Genomic DNA, 20,048 nt, shown 5'->3' on the forward strand with positions numbered 1-20,048 from the left:
CCCAGACTGGCCAGTCCTCTTTCCTCCCATCACTCAGTCCTACGCAGACTGGGAAGTGCTCAGGGGCAGGTGTCCAGATCCTTCCTACCTTCCACTAAGGACAGAGATTATAAAATTACTCACAGAAGTGAGTTAGATTCCCCACACATATCCAGACACAAAGACTGAAGTCCAGAGACACAGGGCAGAACATAAGCTGCAGAGGAATGCTGAATTCAAAATGGCCCTGAGGAAGAGCGTCCAAAAAGGAGGATTAGGGAGGGAGCAACAAAACCTATTCTCTCCCAAAAGCGGTAAATAGCAAGGCAGTAACTCTTCAAATCAACTATGTGGGGACCCGGGGACCAGCAATGCCCAGGGAAGTGCAAGATAAAGAGACTGAGAAATCATGGTCAGAGACTATGAGTAATTCCTTCCACAGCTCCTGATGCCCATACCCGACCCTGGAGGTAAGCAACAATGGGCAGTCCCATCCTTGCCTGGGGGACTGTTACAGAAGTACTCTATCCCAAGTACAGAGGAGGACAAAAACCCAACACAGCAAAATGAGAACACAGTACTCCCATAGTTCAGCCCCTCCCAGTCAATAACCAACAGGTGTCACTGTCTCAACTGCTTTAGAGGAGGATTTGGCAAAAAGCCATAAAACTCTACCTTCATAGAGCTGAGGCAAAATAGATTGCCAAAGAGTGCCATCTACTGGGGAGACTGGAAAGTGCAAGGATAAAAAGGGCTCTTCGGAGTCTTTTCAGAACCTCTCCCAGAGCCTAATGGATCTGTATGGGTACCCAGCCCTGTTGTAGCTGGTAGATACTGACAATCCAACTGTTAAAGACAAACTTTAATACAAACCCAATCAACAACAAAATCATAAACAAGAGAGAGAAACTGACCTTCAGAATAAACTTATCAAGATAATCAGATGATCAGATATCAGCAAAAAATCACAAGGCATACAAAAATGCAGTAAGATATGACCCAGTCAAAGGAACAAATTAAAAAGTTGAAAGAGATGCAGAATTTGGAACTAATCAAAGATGTTCCAACAAATTTCCTAAACAAGTTCAACCAGATGGCTAAAGAAATGAAGGATATTAAGAAGATGCTGAGTGAGCATAAAGAAGAATTTGAAAGAATGCATAGAGAAAGAACAGGTCTTATGAAAATTAAAGACACTATGAGATGAAATTAAAAATACGCAAGATACACATAACAGATTTGAAGAGGCAAAAGAAAGGATCAGTCAGGTAGAAGACAGAGCACCCAAATTTGAACAAACAAAAGAACTAATGGAGAAAAAGAATGGAAAAAATTTGAACAGAATCTCAGGGAAATGACTGACAACACAAGGTGCACAAGCATGCACATCATGGGTGTCCCAGAAGGAGAAGAGAAGGGAAAAGGGCCAGGAAGAATATCTGAGGACATAATGACTGAAAATTTCCCAATCCTTACAAAAGATATAAATATGCAAACCCAAGAAACCCAAAAGCAAACAATAAATACCAATAGACCCAGATCAAGACACATTATTATTCAGACTGTCAAATCCCAAAGAGAAGGAAAAATTCTGAAAGCAGCAAGAGAAAACCAATTTACCACATACAAGGGGAGCCAAATAAGACTAAGTGCAGATTTCTCCTTAGATACCACGGAGATAAGAAGGCAGTGTTATGATATATTTAAGATACTGAAAGAGAAAAATTGCCAACAAAGAATTATCTCCCAAACAAAGCTGCCCTTCAAAAATGAGGGAGAGTTTAAAATAGTCAAGATAAACAGAAACTGAGAAAGTTTGTTAACAAGAGCCCAATCCTGCAAGAACTATGAAAGGGAGTTCTGCCAGATGAAAATGAAACACAGAACAGAGTCTGGAAGAGGATACAATAATGAAGAGTACTAGAAAGGGTAACTAAAAGAATAAAAAGAGAGAAGGAAAAAAAAGACAAAAGCTAAAGGCTAAAATGGTTGAAGTAAGCACTACCTTTACAGTAATAACATTGAATGTCAATGGATTAAACTCCCCAATCAAAAGACACAGATTGGCAGAATGAATTTTTAAAAAACGATCCATCTATATGCTGTTTATAAGAGATTCAATTTAGACCCAAAGGTACAAACAAGTTGAAAGTGAAAGGATGGAAAAAGATATTACAAGCAAGCAGTAAACAAACAAACAAAAAAAGGCTGGGATAACTAAACTAATAACAGACAAAATAGATTTTGAATGAAAAAAATGTTATAAGAGACAAAGAAGGACACTATATATTAATAAAAGAGGAAATTCAACAAGAAGACATAACAATCATAAATATCTATGCATCTAATCAAGGTGCCCCAAAGTACATGGAGGCAAACATTGGCAAATCTAAAGGAGTAACATGTCAGACTTGCAAATCTGAAGGGAGTAGAAGACTTCAACACACCATTCTCTTCAATAGATAGAACATCTAAACAGAAGATTAATAAGCAAACCGAGAACCTAAATAATATGATAAATAAGCTAAATCTAACAGACATATATAGAGCACTGCACCCCAAAACAGCAGGATCTACATTCTTCTGAAGTGCCCATGTGTTCTCCAGGATAGCCCACATGTGGGAGATATGAAACAGGACTTAATAAATTTTAAAAGACTGAAATGATCTGACCATAATGGAATGGAAATCAATGACAGTCAGAGAACTGGAAAATTCACAAATATATGGAGATTAAACAACATGTTCTCAAACAATAAGTAGGTCAAAGAAGAAACTGCAAGAGAAATTAGTAAATATCTTGAGATATATAAGACGAGAATACAACATATCAAAGACAATGCTGAAAAGGATATTTGTAGTCCTAAATGCCTACACTAAAAAGGAGGAAAGAGCTGAAATCAAAGACCTAACTGAAAACCTGGAAAAATCAGAGAAAGAATAGTAAACTAATTCCAAAGTACGCAGAAGCAAAGAAATAAGAAAGATTAGAAAGGAAATGAAATGGAGAACAAAAAGACAATACAGAGAAATGAGTAAAACCAAAATTGGATTCTTTGAGAAGCTCAATAAAATTGACAAACCCTTAGTTAGATGGACAAAGTAAAAAAGAGAGAAGAAGCAAATAAACAAAATCAGAAACGAGGGGTGTCATTACCAAGGACCATGACAAAATAAAAAGATCATAAGATGATACCATGAAAAACTATATGCCAACAAACTAGACAGCTTTGTTGCCAACAAACTAGACAACTTAGGAAATGGACAACTTCCTAAAAATACATAAACAACCTACACAGACTCAAGAAGAAACAGAAGATCTCAACAACAAATGAAGATCTCAACAACAAATGAATCACAAGTAAAGAGATTGAACGGTCATTAACTCCCAAGAACAGATGGTTTCACAGGTAAATTTTACCAACTATGTCAAGAATAATTAATACAATTCCTGCTCAAACTCTTCCAAAAAGTTGAAGAAGAGGGAGTACTACCTAACTCATTCTACAAAGACAACATCACTCTAATACCTAAGCCTGGGGTGGTTCAATACAAGAAAACCAATTAATGTAATACACCACATTAACTAACTGATGAGGGAAAAAAACACACGACCATCATGATTGACACAGAAAAAGCATCTGACAAAATCCAGCATCCTTTCTTACACTTCTAAAGGTAGAAATAGAAGGAAAGTCCTTCAACATGATAAAGGCCATAAAAAAGAAAGAAAGGAAAACCTACAGCTAATATCATATTCAATGGTGAGAGACTGAAAGCTTTCCCTTTGAGATTGGGAACAAGACAAGGATGTCCACTGTCATCATTGCTAGTCAATATTATGCTCAAAGTTGCAGCTAGAGCAATTAGTCAAGAAAAAGAAATAAAAGGTGTGCTGGTTTGAAAGGGTATATGCCCCCTAAGAAAAGCCATGTTTTAATATAAATCCCATTTCATAAAGGTAGAATAATCTCTTTTAAATACTGTATGTTTGAAACTGTAATGAGATCATCTCCCTGGTTGATATGATTTAGTCAAGAATGGTTGTTAAACTGGATTAGGGATGACATGTCTCCACCCATTTGAGTGGGTCTTGATTGGTTTACTGGAGTCCTATAAAAGAGGAAACATTTTGGAGAAAGAGATTCAGAGAGAGGAGAGAATGCTGTAGCACTACGAAGCAGAGAGTCCATTGGAGATGAAGAAGGAAAACACCTCCCAGGGAGCTTCTTGAAACCAGAAGCCAGGAGAGTAAGCTAGCAGATGACGCCGTATTCGCCATGTGCCCTTCCAGCTGAGAGAGAAGCCCAGACTGTGCTCGCCATGTTCCTTCTCATTTGAGAGAGAGACCCTGAACTTCATCGGCCTTCTTGAACCAAGGAATCTTTCCCTGGATGCCTTTGATAGGACATTTCTATAGACTTGTTTTAACTGGGACATTTTCTCGGCCTTAGAACTGTAAACTAGCAACTCATTAAATTCCCCTTGTTAAAAGTCGTTCCTTTTCTGGTATATTGCATTCTGGCAGCTAGCAAACTAGAACAAAAGGCATCCAAATTGGAAAGGAACAAGTAAAACTTTCACCATTTTGCAGACAACATGATTCTATATGTAGAAAGTCCCCCACAAAAACACAAAAAAAGCTAATAAATGAATTTGGCAAAGTGCAGGTGCAAGATTAACACACATAAGTCAATGGTGTTTCTATACTCTAGTAATGAACTATCCAAGGAGATAATCAAGAAAAAAATTTTCATTTATAATAGCAACTAAAAGAACCAAATATCTAAGAATAAACTTAACCAAGGATGTAAAGGATCTGTACACTGAAAACTACAAAACATTACTAAAAGAAAGCAAAGAAAACCTAAGCAAATGGAAAGACATTTTCTGTTCATGGACTGGAGGGTTGAATGTCATTTAAGATGTCAATTTTACCCAAACTGATTTTCAGATTCCCTGCAACACCAACAAAAATTCCAACAGCCTACTTTGCAGAAATGGAAAAGCTAATTATCAAATTTATTTGAAAGAGTAAAGAGCCTCAAATAAGCCAAAACACCACGAAAAAGAAGAAATGTGGGAGGACTCAAGCTCTCTGATTTTAAAGCATATTAAAAAGCCAAAGTAGTCAAAACAGCATGTTACTGGCATAAAGATAGACATATCGGTCAATGGAATCAATGTGACAGTTCAGAAACAAACCCTCAGATCTATGGTCAATTGATCTTTGACAAGGTTCCCAAGTACACTCAACTGGGACAGAATAGTTTCTTCAATAAATGGTGTTGGGAGAACTGAATATTCATACTGAATATCCATATCCAAAAGAGTGAAAGAGGACCCCTATCTCACACTTATACAAAAATTAACTCAAAATGGATCAAAGATCTAAATATAAGAGCCAGAATTATCAAACTACTAGAAGAAGATGCAGGGAAGCATCTTCAGGACCTTGTGCTAGGCAATGGTTTCTTCGACTTTACACCTAAAGCATAACCAATAAAAGAAAAAGTAGATAAGCGGGACCTCTCAAAATTGAATACTTTTGTACTTGAAAGGACTTTGTAAAAAAAGGTGAAAAGGCAGCCAACTCAATGAGAGAAAATATTTGGAAACCACATATCTGATAAGTGCTTGGTATCCTGAATATATAAAGAAATCCTGCAACTCAACAATAAAAAGACAAAACAACCCAATTTAAAATACGGGCAAAAGATACGAATAGACATTTTTCCAAAGAGGAAAGACAAATGGCTAAAAAGCAAATGAAAAGATGCTCAGCTTCAATAGCTATTAGGGAAACGCAAATCAAAATCACAATGAGGTATCATTTCACACCTACTAGATTGGCCACTATTAAATAAACAGAAAACTCAAGTGTTGGAAAAGGATGTAGAAAAGTAGAAACACTTATTCACCGCCTGTGGGAAAGTAAAATGGTACAGCCATTGTGGAGAATAGTTTGGCGAGTCCTCAGGAAGCTAAGTATAGGGTTGCCTTATGACCCAGCAATCCACTACTCGGTATATATCCAAAAGGTCTGAAAACAGGGACACAACAGACATCAGCACACTGATGTTCATAGCAGCATTATTCACAATTGCCAAAAGATGGAAATAATCCAGGTGTCCATTAACAAATGCATGGATAAACAAAATGTGGTATATACATACGATGAAATATTATTCAACAGTAAGAAGGAAGGAAGTCCTAAAGCACGTGACAACATGGATGAACCTGCAGGATACTGCGCTAAGTGAAATAAGTCAGACACCAAGGGACAAATATTGTTTGATTTCACTAATATGAACTAATTATAAAATGTAAACTCATAAACATAAAATAGAATATCGGTTACCAGGATATAGAATGAGGCTAAAGAATGGGGAGCAGTTGCTTAATATGTACAGATTTTTTTTTAAGTCTATGGTCTGGGAATCGAACCCAGGTCTCCCGCTTGTAAGGCAAGCAATCTACCACTAAATCACCTGTGTACCCTCTGTAGAACTTTTAACTAGGTCAAACTTATACGTTTGGAAATGGATAGAGGTCATGATGGCAGCATGTTCAGTGAATATAATTCATAGCACTAAAAAGTGAAAGGGAAGTTTAGAGTCATGTATGTTACCAGAAGGAAAGCTAGAGGTTCAAACATGAGAATATATAACAGTGACCCCTACAGTAGATGACTGTGATTAACTATACAAATATTTAAAAGTTCTTTCATGAACTTAACCCTACAAAGAATAGGTCAAGCCTACTTAAAATTTAGGCCTAAGAGTCACCCCCAAGAGAGCCTCTTTTGTTGCTCAGATATGGCCTCTCTCTCTAGCCATTATAATGAGCAGTCTCACCACCCTCCCCCTCTCTGCATGGGACATGATTCCCAGGGGTGCAGACCTTCCTGGCAACATGGGAAAAGATCCTGGAATGAGCTGAGACTCAGCATCAAAGGACTGAGAAAAACCCTAGAATGAGCTGAGAATTAACATCAAGGGATTGAGAGAATCTTCTCGACCAAAAGGGGGAAGAGTAAAATGAAACAAAGTGTCAATGGCTGAGAGATTCCAAACAGAGTCGAGAGGTTATCTTGGAGGTTATTCTTACGCATTAAGTAGATATCACCTTGTTGCTCAAGATGTAGTGGAGAGGCTGGAGGGAATTGCCTGAAAATGTAGTGCTGTGTTCCAGTAGCCATGTTTCTTGATGATGATTGAACAATGATATAGCTTTCACAATGAGACTCTGTGAATGTGAAAACCTTGTGTCCGATGCTCCTTTTAGCTACTATATCAACAGAAGAGTAGAACATATGGAATAAAAATAAATAATAGGGGGAACAAATGTTTAAATAAATTCAGTTTGCAATAGTGGTAAATGAAAGCGAGGGGTAAGGGGTATGGTACGTACAGTTTTTTTTTCTCTATTATCCTTTTATTTCTTTTTCTTTTGTCTTTTTATTCCTTTTCTAAATCGATGCAAATGTACTAAGAAATGATGAATATGCAACTATGTGATGATATTAAGAATTACTGATTGTATATGTAGAATGGAATGATATTTAAATGTTTTGTTAATTTTTTTAATTAATAAAAAAAGTTTAAAAAAAGTTCTTTCATGAACTAGAACAAATGTATGACATTATTACAATGAGTTAACAATAGAAATATATGGGAAAATAGTGTACCTACTGCAAACCATGAACTGTAGTTAACAGTAATATCTTAATAATGTTTCAGCAGTTACAAATGTACCACACCATTAGCAAGAGTCAATAAAAGGGGAAGCATAAGGGTTATGGGATGTGTTGGGCGTTTTTTAATTTTTATTTCTTTTTCTGGGCTAATAAAAATGTTCTCAAATTGATAATGGTGATGAACGCACAACTATGGCACTGTGAGCCATTGATTATATACCTCTGATGGATTGTACGGTGCATGAACATATCTCAATAAAAGTGCATTTTTAAAAATGTAAAGATTATACATATTCAAAGTACTGCAAATAACTAGTTCAGAACTTGTTTAACAATTTCTACCTCCTTATTACTACCCCCACCTTTTTCTCCTATCTTAGGACCTTTATGACTTTAACATTTTCTTTAATTTTAATAATGTTGAGTAAGGGAAAGGTTTACAATGGAACCCCTTAATATCTTTGAACAATAAAGGTAAGAATAAAATGCAAAACCCATATATTTAAAACATGGGTTGTTAGTCTATATTTCATAGACTTATTTATGTTATGCTTCAGGAAAGGATTGATTCCCCAGATTTTACATAGATTTTGTGTATATGAGCAAATGCACACATTTTTGTTTGTTCGCTTTTTCACATGGCCAGGCTCCCTGGGCAGGCTCCAGGAATCAAACCCTGGTCTCTGGCACAGCAGGGGAGAACTCTGCCACTGAGCCACCAGTGCACCGCTCATATACATGTATTTTTAATGTATTTTTAATGTATTATTGTAAATGTATTTTTAAGGGGAAAGGATTTTTAATGTATTATTGTAAATGTATTTTTAAGGGGAAAGGATCTATAGAGTTCACCTGGTTATCAAACAGGTTAAAAAGATTTAGAGATTCTGCCTCAAATTCCCCAGCAGGGGAAAAAGCAATTGGTAGACTGATCAGAATGGAAAAGTAAACCTTGAATCAGCATTTTTAGCATATCTCAACCTTATCCAGTGCTAGCCAACATGTCCATTAGACATAAAATACTAAAAACAACAACAAACAAGTCTCAAATTGTCCTTAGAAAGGGTATAGATCTATTGAAGATAAGATAATATCAGTGGACAATACTGTACTTGAACGAAGTGAAGCTTCAGCTTCCACCCCCACCCCCATCCCACCCCCACCCCCTCCAAGCAAATAAACTAGAGAAAGACTGCCATCTAGTGATGGCATATTTCTAACACTCCTTGAAACATGCTTCATGCATGGGATAAAACTATATTCTAAACTATATACTAACATACATTTATCAAAAAAAAAAAAACGTTTATCAGTTGGTCAAAGACTCATAACTGGTTACTAAATGACATTTTATAGGAAGTATTCAAATGCTTAAATTTCCATTTCTAAAAGGAAAGCATGGAATTGAGAATTGTTACATGTTCTTGACATGTCCAGATGTGACAGTTAAATATGATTATCTGAAGTAAACTGCATTACTAGCTTATCTGTGATAATCCAAAAAAAATTCTAGTAACCAGTAAAAAGCCAACAAGAAGAAATGCTTGGAAATTAATGATAACATTTATATCCTAGATTTCACCTCAACTACATAAATGCTGCCTTGTGGATGAAGTCTGAGTTCCAAAAACCCATAAATCAACCACAGGTTTTGGCAAAAAGTAAAAAGTTTTAGTCTAGCACTTATATCTTGTGTTTATTTCTAAACATCATAATGATACTCTATATATACCTCTCTCACCTAGAGTTCATGTGCATATTAAGAGAACGGTTTTAATTTATAAAATGGCACCTGAGGCATTCTATTCAACAAATATTTATCATTCCCCTCTACTCACTTGACATCTATATAAGCTCAAATCTGCTTGTCAGAAGAGAGAAATATATACTTATTATGAGCATATGTTATCGCATCTAAATCCTATATACCTTATAAATTAGATATTACCCCGATTTTATGAATAAGGAACTTGAAACTCAAGAAGATGAAGTAAACTGGCAAGTACACACAGCTAGGAAGTGTCCTCTCTAGTACATCAGTCTACGAGCAAGGAACGAAAACAAGCCATGTGAACTCCTAAAACTTTAGAGTTAAAAGTGGTTCTAAAGATGAATTACAAAGGTCTCATTGTACACTTGAGGAAAACTGAGGCCAGGAAAAGCGAAATGCCTTAATCAAAATTACATTGCTTGTCACTGATACAATTGACCCGGACTCCCAAGGAAAACACAATTAGAAAAAGGATAATGTAATATTAAGCCTGACACAAAGCAAAGTGGTTTAGAAAAAAAAACCTGTACTCAAATGAGATGAGTCAGTTGCCTATTATGCCTACACAATAGTTAATAGATTCTACTTCTTGCTGGAAGAGTCTCAGTTTATTCTGGTATTTCTCCTTGAGCTCCCACCCAAAAAAGGTAGATAATAATTAGCCTGTAAACCAATCATGGTAATTCCATTTTCCTTGTAGTAACTAGTGAACATAAAGATACATGGCACAACTCTTAACAATGAGTTAAGTCTGGCAGTGAGGTTCAAGAAAAGGTTTTCTTTCCTGATGGATGCAGGGAAAAAAACGGCTTTTCCTATGTTGTCCTATGAAAGAATGATACTTGGGGTACAGCAATCATCCTGAGATGAAGATACTACCCATAAACTGAGGCCTACAAAGGGGAATGGTGGAAAATACCTGGGTACTTAAATCTTGAAACAGCCTTATCTCCAGACTTCTTGTTATGTGCATTAACAAATTTCCTATTGTTTTAAGCCACTTTCAGCTGGATATTCTGCTGCTTGCAAAGCAAAGTATTCTAAATTGTTTGGTCTCCAAAGGTAGTAAGCAAATCAGAAAAGCGACCAAAAGCAACTCAAAGTCTGCAAAATGCTAAGAAATCTTGTTCCATCGACCTATCTCTCCCTTCCCCCTTTTCTTCCGAAGGTTGGCTCATCATTACTCACCCTTCAGTTCATCCTTACTTTCTCTGGAAAATCTTTCCTAATCACACAGACACTGTTAAATGCTCATCCTTTGTGATTATCACCATCTTAGAATTTATTGAGCTATATTGTGATTACCTGTTCACACATCAATCTCCTGATACCAGAATTTAATCTTGTGAGCAGAAACTATGTTCTGCCCATTTTACCTCTTAGAACAGTGCCTGGCACAGAGAAGGTCCTCTATGTATGTTGAAAATGGAGAAAGAGAAGGGAGGGAAGAAGACTGATTTGGGACTTCAGATTATTTCAAAGGCAGATACAAAAGAATATGGCATCATAAAAAGCATATCTGTTGAGGTGTTTTCAGAAGTAAGGAGAACTTCAGGACACAAAGAACTGAATCTTTTGCTTTTTGTTTTTGATTAATTCAAGAAAAAATCCAGAATTTATTCTGGTCTTTTCTGTTTCACATGTATGTTTTTTTTTAACTTTTTCATGGTTTCAGTCTTCAAATATTCTTCTTAATTAAGTTTCATAAAAGCATCATTAGTATTTTTTTTATTCCAAAAGTTAAAAATAAAGTGGAAAAATAGATTTGAGCATGATGTTGAAAGAGAAACTGCAGAAGGTCAAAAAGGAGTTTAGAGTCCCTTCTCTTTCTGACTTGATTTTGTCTGTCAATTTTCTCCAAACTTTAATACAGTAATTTGGATATTCTGGGGTACATAAATGTAACAGTATATTGTTATATCTTATCATCAATGACAGGGGAAGTATATGCTAATTAATAAAGTCTAAGCTGAAGATTATACCCAAATATTTTTATACTGCACAGATCAGATGCATTCAAATGCTTTTCCCGCCCTTGCAGATACCAAGATATTCAACTGGCTTCACCAAGATAACCTATGCAATAAAAGGAATGCTATGTTGGGGATTTCCCTCAAGACAGGAAAGGTACCCCACATTTTCAAGGATGACTATTTTCAGAGTAATAAAAACAGGGTGGAGCAGTTTCAACTGGCACCTAGCCACAAGGCCTACTAAAAACCTGGTTTTGGTTAAATACCACAGGAAAGTGGAGAAGGGGAACTTGTCACAAAACATTAGTCAAATCAACAACAGACTATTAGGAAATAAACTAATGTAAGCAAGGAAATTCCAAATTAAGGATAAAGAGCCTGCAAAAACTATAACCATGATAGTGTCACACCGTTAGAGAAATTAATCACTATCAGTAACTGAAGACACAAAGGCACAACAGGATATGTTAGTGGCTTCATTTTGCCTCTGAATCAACTTGTGTTAAGTGCAAAAAGATTTATTTTTCAATGCAGCTTTCAGTGGTAGCAATGAAATTTGGCAGCTGAAAGCTGGATTACAGATGTTACTACAGATTATAAAGCAAGATATAAACAAGTCCTACAGCCTGATAATGCCCATTAATTTAACCAGGGAAAGTGCTTTTGAATGCAAAATAGTAATATAGTTTGGTAATACAGGGTTATAATTAATGAGCAGATTAGCTCCAGTTTAACACTTTAACATGCAAAGCTAAATGAAACTACTGGTTCACTTAATATCTATCACCACCATAATTAATGTGAAGCTAGAGTATATTGTCAAAACTCCTCAACCCCCTTTAAAAAAGATATTAAGTATTTAATTAAATAATCATTCTTCAGAGGTATGTAAATATTAAAAGAGACATGTAAAAATTAAAAGTGCATTAATCAGGTGGGCCACAGTGGCTCAGCAGGATAGTTCTTGCCTGCCATGCCAGACATCCGGGTTCGATTCTGGTGCCTGCCTATGCAAAAAACAAACAAAGAAAAAAGTACATTAATCGTTGAAACGTTTCATAGTCTTCATACTTAAAATGATTATTATGTTGCTAAAGACAGAGATCATAAAGCTTTTAAGACAGAAAACCATGCCAATGGGGGCAGGCAGAGGAAACACTGCATGAATAGTCCTGGTCTACTTATACATCTAGATTCAATGTGGGCTTAACAAAATAGACCAATCAAGTTTCTCAGAATCACTAAATATAAGTGACCTCATTTGTAGACATCTATTTATGTGTGTATAAATGTATACATGTATAAATACATATATAATGTGTATACCATATGTACACTTGAGTATATGTGATATATAAAATACACACACACATTTTTCTAATTTTCTGAGAAAGAACCAGACCTGCCAACATCAAAATCAACAACTGGTGCAATTTTATTCACAAGTAGTTGTTTACTAACACCTCATGACCAAAATGGCTCTACAACTTAAAAATCTTTAAGTCCGTCAACCAAATCAATAGGCTGAGAGTTTCTCCCTTTCCCTGCAAAGAATAGGCTAAATCTATTTAAAATTAGGCCTAGAAATCACCCCCCAGAGAACCTCTTTTGTTGCTCAGATGTGGCCTCTCTCTCTCTCTCTCTCTCAGCCAACACGGCAAGCGAACTCACTGCCCTTCCCCTCTCTATGTGGGATATGACTTCCAGGGGTGTAAGCCCGCCCTGGCAACATGGGACAGAAATCCTGGAATGAGCTGGGACCCAGAATCAAGTGATTGAGATAACCTTCTCGACTGAAAGCGGGGAAGAAAGAAATAAGACAAAATAAAGTATCAGCGGCTGAGAGGTTTCAAATAGAGTTGAGAGAGTATCCTGGGGGTTATTCTTATGCATTATATAGGTACCCCCTTTGTAGCTTATGGTGTATTAGAGTGGCTAACAGGAAGTGCCTGAAATTGCTGGGCTGTGTTCCAGTAGCCATGTTTCTTAAAGATGACTGTATAAAGATATAGCTTTTGCAATGTGATTGTGTGACTGTGAAAACCTTGTGTCTGATGCTCCTTTTTTTTATGGTATGGAGAGATGGATAAAAAATAAACAAATAATATGGGGAACAAAGGTTAAAATAAATTGAGTAGATTGAAATACTAGTGGTCAATGAAAGGGAGTGGAAAGGGGTATGACACGTATGAGTTTTTTCTTTTTTCTTTCTTTTGCTGAAGAGATGCAAATGTTCAAATAAATGATCATGGTGATGAATATACAACTATGTAATGATATTGTGAGCCACGGATTATAACCATGTCAAGAATGTTTGTATGCTTGTTCATTGTTTATAATTAAAAATAAATAAATAAATAGCCATTCCCATCCCCCAGCCCCTGGTAACCCCTAATCTACTTTGGGTTCTATAAATTTGCCTATTCCTGGTATTACATATAAACGCATTCATACAGTTAAAAAGAAATCTTTAAGTTCATAAGCAAGGAAGACCCTGGAGGAAGATGGATGAAAAGTATCAGAATAGTTTCCATCCCAAAAAATGGTGTACAAAGTATGCAAAATAAGATGAACTTCCACTTTCCCCATTATGGAAGACTGACCATACCCTGAAAATATCTTTCTACTACCAAACTCCAAAAATATTGGATTAAGCTCTAAATCTTTTTGGTCATGGGGAGGCAAAAAAAAGAAAGTATGGAAAATCTCGACAGGCCAAAACAAAACAGTAACGGAAATTTATATTCTACCAATCCCCTAAAACCTGAGGCTTCTATTTTATAGTCATTTGGAGAACAAGAGACATACCAAGAGCCCACACATGGTAGGGAGTCAAATCAGAGCCCTTCAAATGAATAAAGTTGTGGCAGACGGAGTTATGTAACCAAAAAAATCATGTCCTTAATCTTAACTCACATTCCTGTGGGTATGAACCCATTGTAAATAGGACCTTTTGAAGATGTTATTTTTCAGTTAAGATGTGGCCAACTGAATCAGGATGAGTCTTAATCCTATTACTGGAGGCCTTATGAAGAGAAAGCCACAGGAAGGAGCAGGGAGCTGAATGTCAAGGGAATCTAACAGAGAAAGAAGAGGAAATTGCCATGTGACGGGAAAGCCAAGGAACCCAAGGATTACCAGCCAGCCAGAAGGCTATAACTCCTGAAGGAAGCAAGCCTCCTAGCCTCTGAAACTGTAGGTAAATAAATCCCTGTTAAGTCAACACATGTCGTGGTATTTGCTATAGCAGCTGGGAAATTAAAAGCCAAGATACCCAAGGTGAAAAGTGAATGATAACGTAGAAAAAACTCTTCCCTATAGCAAGGAAACATGCCTAGCTGGAACTTTTCTTGGGGGATGGAGGGAGGGGTTACTCCCTTGAGAAAGTGAAACCACAAGCTGGTCTTCTCACAGAAGAGAGGCCCCTATTCATACTAATAATACTAATTGCATATCTGAGAAATCTTAAATTGAGAATTTATTTTAAAAGTTGTCCCAGTCTGCTTGTTAGTGTCCCCAAATTACTGGCAGAAGCAAAAGTAAATCATCTCTGGAGAAATACACCTTAACCTATATGTCAATGAATTCTCACAGATAACATTCCTTTGAACTGGAACTTAATAAGACTAGATAATTGATACATAAAATTCAATAAAGACAAACGGAAAAATATGGAACTGGGAGTATACCTCAAACATATACAAAATGCAGCAGAGAGAGGCAGAAAGATCAAAAACATTAAAGAAACATTAAGTGACATGGAGTACAGAATAAGAAGTTCTAATGTGTTCTGTCAGTTCTATAAAGAAATAATAGAGAGGTAACAATCAAAGAAATAGTTGAGAATATCCCAGACTGATTGATAAAAGACACAAATCCTTGGAATCAAGAATCACAATAAATCCCAAGCAGAATAAACAAAACAGGAATAGAAAATGCACTGCGAATAAATGGAAGAAAATACCCCACACAAAACCTGAATGCCAAATGCTAAGAGACATCAAACAGGTCGTGACTAAAGCACGTTGTAGGTTAGAGACCCTATAACATAAGGCACTTTTAAGTCTCAAAATAAAATGATACACCCAAAAGCTTTACCAAAACTAATCCCCCAACAGAGGAACAGCACCTTCCTCCCAACATTTAAAACTGGCTACCTATTTATCCCTTCTCTTCATGACTCAACTTTAGTAATCATGCAAAACCTTGCACTGATGGAGCTAATTACACAAATACACTGACACTTGCACCATTCAAACATTTGGCATATCCTTTATCAGCTTACTCATCCACTATCTCCAGCATCTATCCCAAAATGTAGCCATTCTCTTTGAGACTCCAACCTCAAACCTGCAACTTTCTTTCATAACAAATAATTCTGTTACCTACTCCACAGAGAAAATTCAGGCTATTTCAGAAACGAAACTTCTTAATTTCCTGCATTCAGATGTAAGTCTACTGATATCTCTACCTATTCCTACACTTCATTCCTCATCTCAATAGAATAGGTATCTCTTACTTCAGTGTAACAATAATCACTTCTCCTCTACTCCAGGAATATTGCTATATCAATACTTTGTTTTCTGTATGTGCTGGTTTGAAAGGATGTATGGACCCTAGAAAAGCCATGTTTTAATCAAAATCCCATTTCGTAAAGGCAGAATAATTCCTATTCAATGCTGTATGTAATCAGATCATCTCCCTGGAGATGTAACCAAATCAAGAGTGGTTGTTAAGTGAGGCCATGTCTCTACCCATTAGAGTGGGTCTTGAGAAGTTTCTGGAGTTCTATAAAAGAAGAAACATTTTGGAGAATGAAAGAGATTCAGAGAGAGCAGAGCAGAATGACATAGCCATGAGAAGCAGAGTTCACCAGCCAGCAACCTTTGAAGATGAAAAAGGAAAATGCCTCCTGGGGAGCTTCATGAAACAGGAAGCCAGGAGAAGAAGTTAGCAGATGACGCTGTGTTCACCATATGCCCTTCCAGATGAGAGAGGAACCCTGACCGTGTTCATCATGTGCCTTTCCAGATGAGAGAGAAACTATGACTGTGTTCACCATGTACCAGATGAGAGAGAAACCCTGAACTTAATCGGCCTTCTTGAACCAAGGTATCTTTCCCTGGATGCCTTTGATTGGACATTTCTATAGACTTGTTTTAGATGGGACATTTTCTCGGCCTTACCACTGTAAACTAGCAACTTATTTAATTCCCCTTTTTAAAAGCCATTCCAATTCTGGTGTATTGCATTCTGGCAGCTAGCAAACTAGAACACTGTACTTTCAAAGATTCCCTTCTCTATTGACTTCTTTCTCTTAATGAAACATGTCCTCCTATCACAGTTAAGATTTTTAGAAGAAAATTTGGGCAATGAACAAAAAAAGTATCTGCAAAGTCCCCTTGGAGGAAGAGGGAGAAAGGAGGAAATATTAAACTTCCCCATTTGGAGAATTACTGATATTCTCACAAGCAGAGGGGACAACCAAATCAATAGGCTGAGCCCTTGATCTTGGGGTTTGCCCCATGAAACTTATTCCTGCAAAGGATAAGATATACCTACTTATAATTGTACCTGAGAGTTATAACCTCTTTTGTTGCTCAGATGTGGCCTCTCTCTCTCTAAGCCAAATCAGCAGGTGAACTCACTGCCCTCCCTGCTACATGGGACATGACTATGACAGGTGTAAATCTCCCTGACAATGTGGGACAGAACTCCCAGGATGAGCTGGGACCCGTCATCGTGGGATTGAGAAAACCTTCTTTATCAAAAGAGGAAAGAGAGAAATAAAGACAAAATAAAGTCTCCGTAGCTGAGAGATTACAAACAGAGTCAAGACGTTATCCTGGAGGTTATTCTTATGCATTATATAGATATCCCTTTTTAGCTTATGGGTAGCTGGAGGGTAGTACCTGAAACTGTTGAGCTGTGTTCAGTAGCCTTGATTCTTGAAGAGGATTCTTGATTCTTGAAAACTACAGTGATATAGTTTACAACATGACTGTATGATTGTGAAAACCTTGTGTCTGATGCTCCTTTTATCCAGGGTATGGACAGATGAATTAAAAAATATGGATAAAATAAATAAATAAATAATGGGGGGATAAGGAGTAGAATAAATTGGGTAGATAGAAACACTAGCGGTGAATGAGAGGGAGGGGTAAGGGGTATGGGATGTATGAGTATTTTCTTTTTATTTTTTTTCTGGAGTGATACAAATGTTCTAAAAATGATCATAGTGATGAATACACAACTATGTGATGATACTGTAAGCCACTAATTATACACCAAGTATGGATTGTATATGTGTGAAAATTTCTCAATTAAAAAAAAAAAAGATTCTTAGGAGAGCATTCTATACTAACTACCTTCATTTTCCCAAATTAGACTTCTTCCTCAACCCAGTGTAACCTGTTTCTTACCCACATCACTCCAATGAACCTTTTCTTGCTAAGGCCAAGAAAAATCTACTAATTGTCAAGTCAAATATTCATTTTTCAGTTTATCATTTATTTTACTTCTCTTTGTTATGTGCCACCTACCAACCATTCCTTCTTCCTTTAATCTCTACTCTGAAGGCTTCCATTACCCTCCTAATCGGTTTTCCTTCTCAGATTTCTTCAGCAATCCTTCTTCTTCCCTCTGGCCCTCAACAACTACTTGGCCTTCATCTCTTCTCATTCTTCACATATGCTCCTTCAGAGATCTATTCATACCTCAGCTTTCACTATGAATTAAATATCACTGATTCCCATCAATATCATTGGTGCATATATCTGCCAAGTCTACAAACCTGGATATACAACCACTTACTTAACTTTACTACTATTCTTCCTCAAAGAGACCTCTAACTCTGCGTATCAAAAAAATTAATCAGCTTTCTCTCCAAAACTACACTCCTTCTATATTCATTATCTCAGTTAAAGATACCACCAGCCAACCAGTTACCCAAACAAGAAATATGTAAATTAACCTTAACTCCTCAAATCAGCTTCAAACACTCCTCCTAATCAATCACCAAGAATTACGAATTCTATTTTCATATCTCTTCTATACCTTTCTTCATCCCTATTTTCACTTGCTACTGTCTTAGCTCATATCCTCATCTTTCTTCAGAACAACTGTTTTCAGTTGTTCTTATCTCCTTAACAATCCATCTTTGATACTTTTTTCACAGTAATCTTTTTAAAATGAGATTCCAATCTTGAAACTGACATGTGCATATGCATGTCAGTTTCATGTGCATATGCAAACACACATACACACACAATTCTTCAGGATTAAGTCTTGCCTCAGGATCTGATGCAAAGTTCCGAGCATAGTACATAAGACCCCCTCCTCCATGTTCAGTTTTATCACTAAACACTCTCCCATGTTGACCCTTCAACTCTACTCAAAATCCCTTGAATGTACTGCTATTCTTTCTGCCTGGACATCTCCTTACTATCATTTTATCTGGCAAATTCTTACTCAGCCATCAAGTTCAGGCCAAGACTCAATCCCTATATAAAACTTCCCTCCTTTGTATAACCACTGGTATAGAACCTGGTATAGAAGCTTACCAGCTAGATATAGAAGCTTATCAACAAGGTAGAACCCAAAAAACTTTCACAAAACCAAAGAGATCTGGGGGAGTTTAAGCTTGTACTCTCCGGAGGTATTTACAAACTGAATTGTGATTCCATTTCCCGAAGATTCAAAGTAAAGGTTTATTTCTCCTACTTACTAAAATATTAATATTATGCATCTTTTCCCAAAAGGAGCCAACTTTATCTACAACAAAAATCCTATGCAGCATGTAACCATCTAGTTTTTAAAGGAGTATATCTAAAAATCTTTTTTTTTAATAAAGAAACAAAATCTATTGAAGCACCTAGCCCTATCCTTGATAAGGAGTGATATAGGATAAGGATATAAATTAAGTGGCAGTCCTTAGGCATGGTTTCCTCACTTTACCTGGCCCTCACTTTTGATACTGTACAATTTGAACAAGGCTTGCTATGAAACCATGTGTGGGGGGGGGGGGTTTGAAAAAAACTGGAAGTAGAAATACTACTACCACATTTTGCTTTAAAGTTCTTGAACAAATTCCTTATATTATCCTCAGGTTACATTAGGATAATGGGCCTAAAAATGACATTCATTCTTAGAAAGCAGAGTTGATACCCTTTTGCTTTGAAATGTTTATTTGTTCATATCATTGAAAGATTACTATGCTGAACAGTCTACAGTGTAATGATTTATTTACATGTCTACTATGAGTTCCTCAAGCGCTTACACCTGGAACAATGCCTGATTTCCCACAGAGAAGTCTTTATAAAGTGATAAAGAACTTAAAGCAGTGCCCAAAAATGTTTCAACATTTTAAACTTCCCTCAAAGACGGGCACCAGAGCTAATAATAAACATTCTTACTAATAAGCAAATTTAACTTCTAGCAGTGCAAATAGCTTTTATTTCAACTAAAATGCTAAATAGAAAAAGAAGGAGACAGAGGAAGAAAAGAAAGAACTTGGAAAATTCAAGGAAATCTTTTGTAGGGGGAGAGCAGTGTCTGGGAATAATTTGGTTATTTCCCTAGCTCTCCTCTAACCTTCTCTGGAAGCTAGGAGAAAGAAGAAGATTAA

General features: G+C 36.6%; 1 protein-coding gene across 5 annotated transcripts in view; it reads right to left on the reverse strand.

Annotated features, from left to right (window-relative positions):
* EXOC6B (exocyst complex component 6B) overlaps positions 1-20,048 on the reverse strand; it is an 870,074-nt gene that overhangs the window by 715,141 nt on the left and 134,885 nt on the right. The gene's annotated exons all lie outside the window — the stretch shown is intronic.

The sequence above is a fragment of the Tamandua tetradactyla genome, chromosome 17 (assembly GCF_023851605.1).
Source record: "Tamandua tetradactyla isolate mTamTet1 chromosome 17, mTamTet1.pri, whole genome shotgun sequence".
NCBI classification, from domain to species: Eukaryota; Metazoa; Chordata; class Mammalia; order Pilosa; family Myrmecophagidae; genus Tamandua; species Tamandua tetradactyla.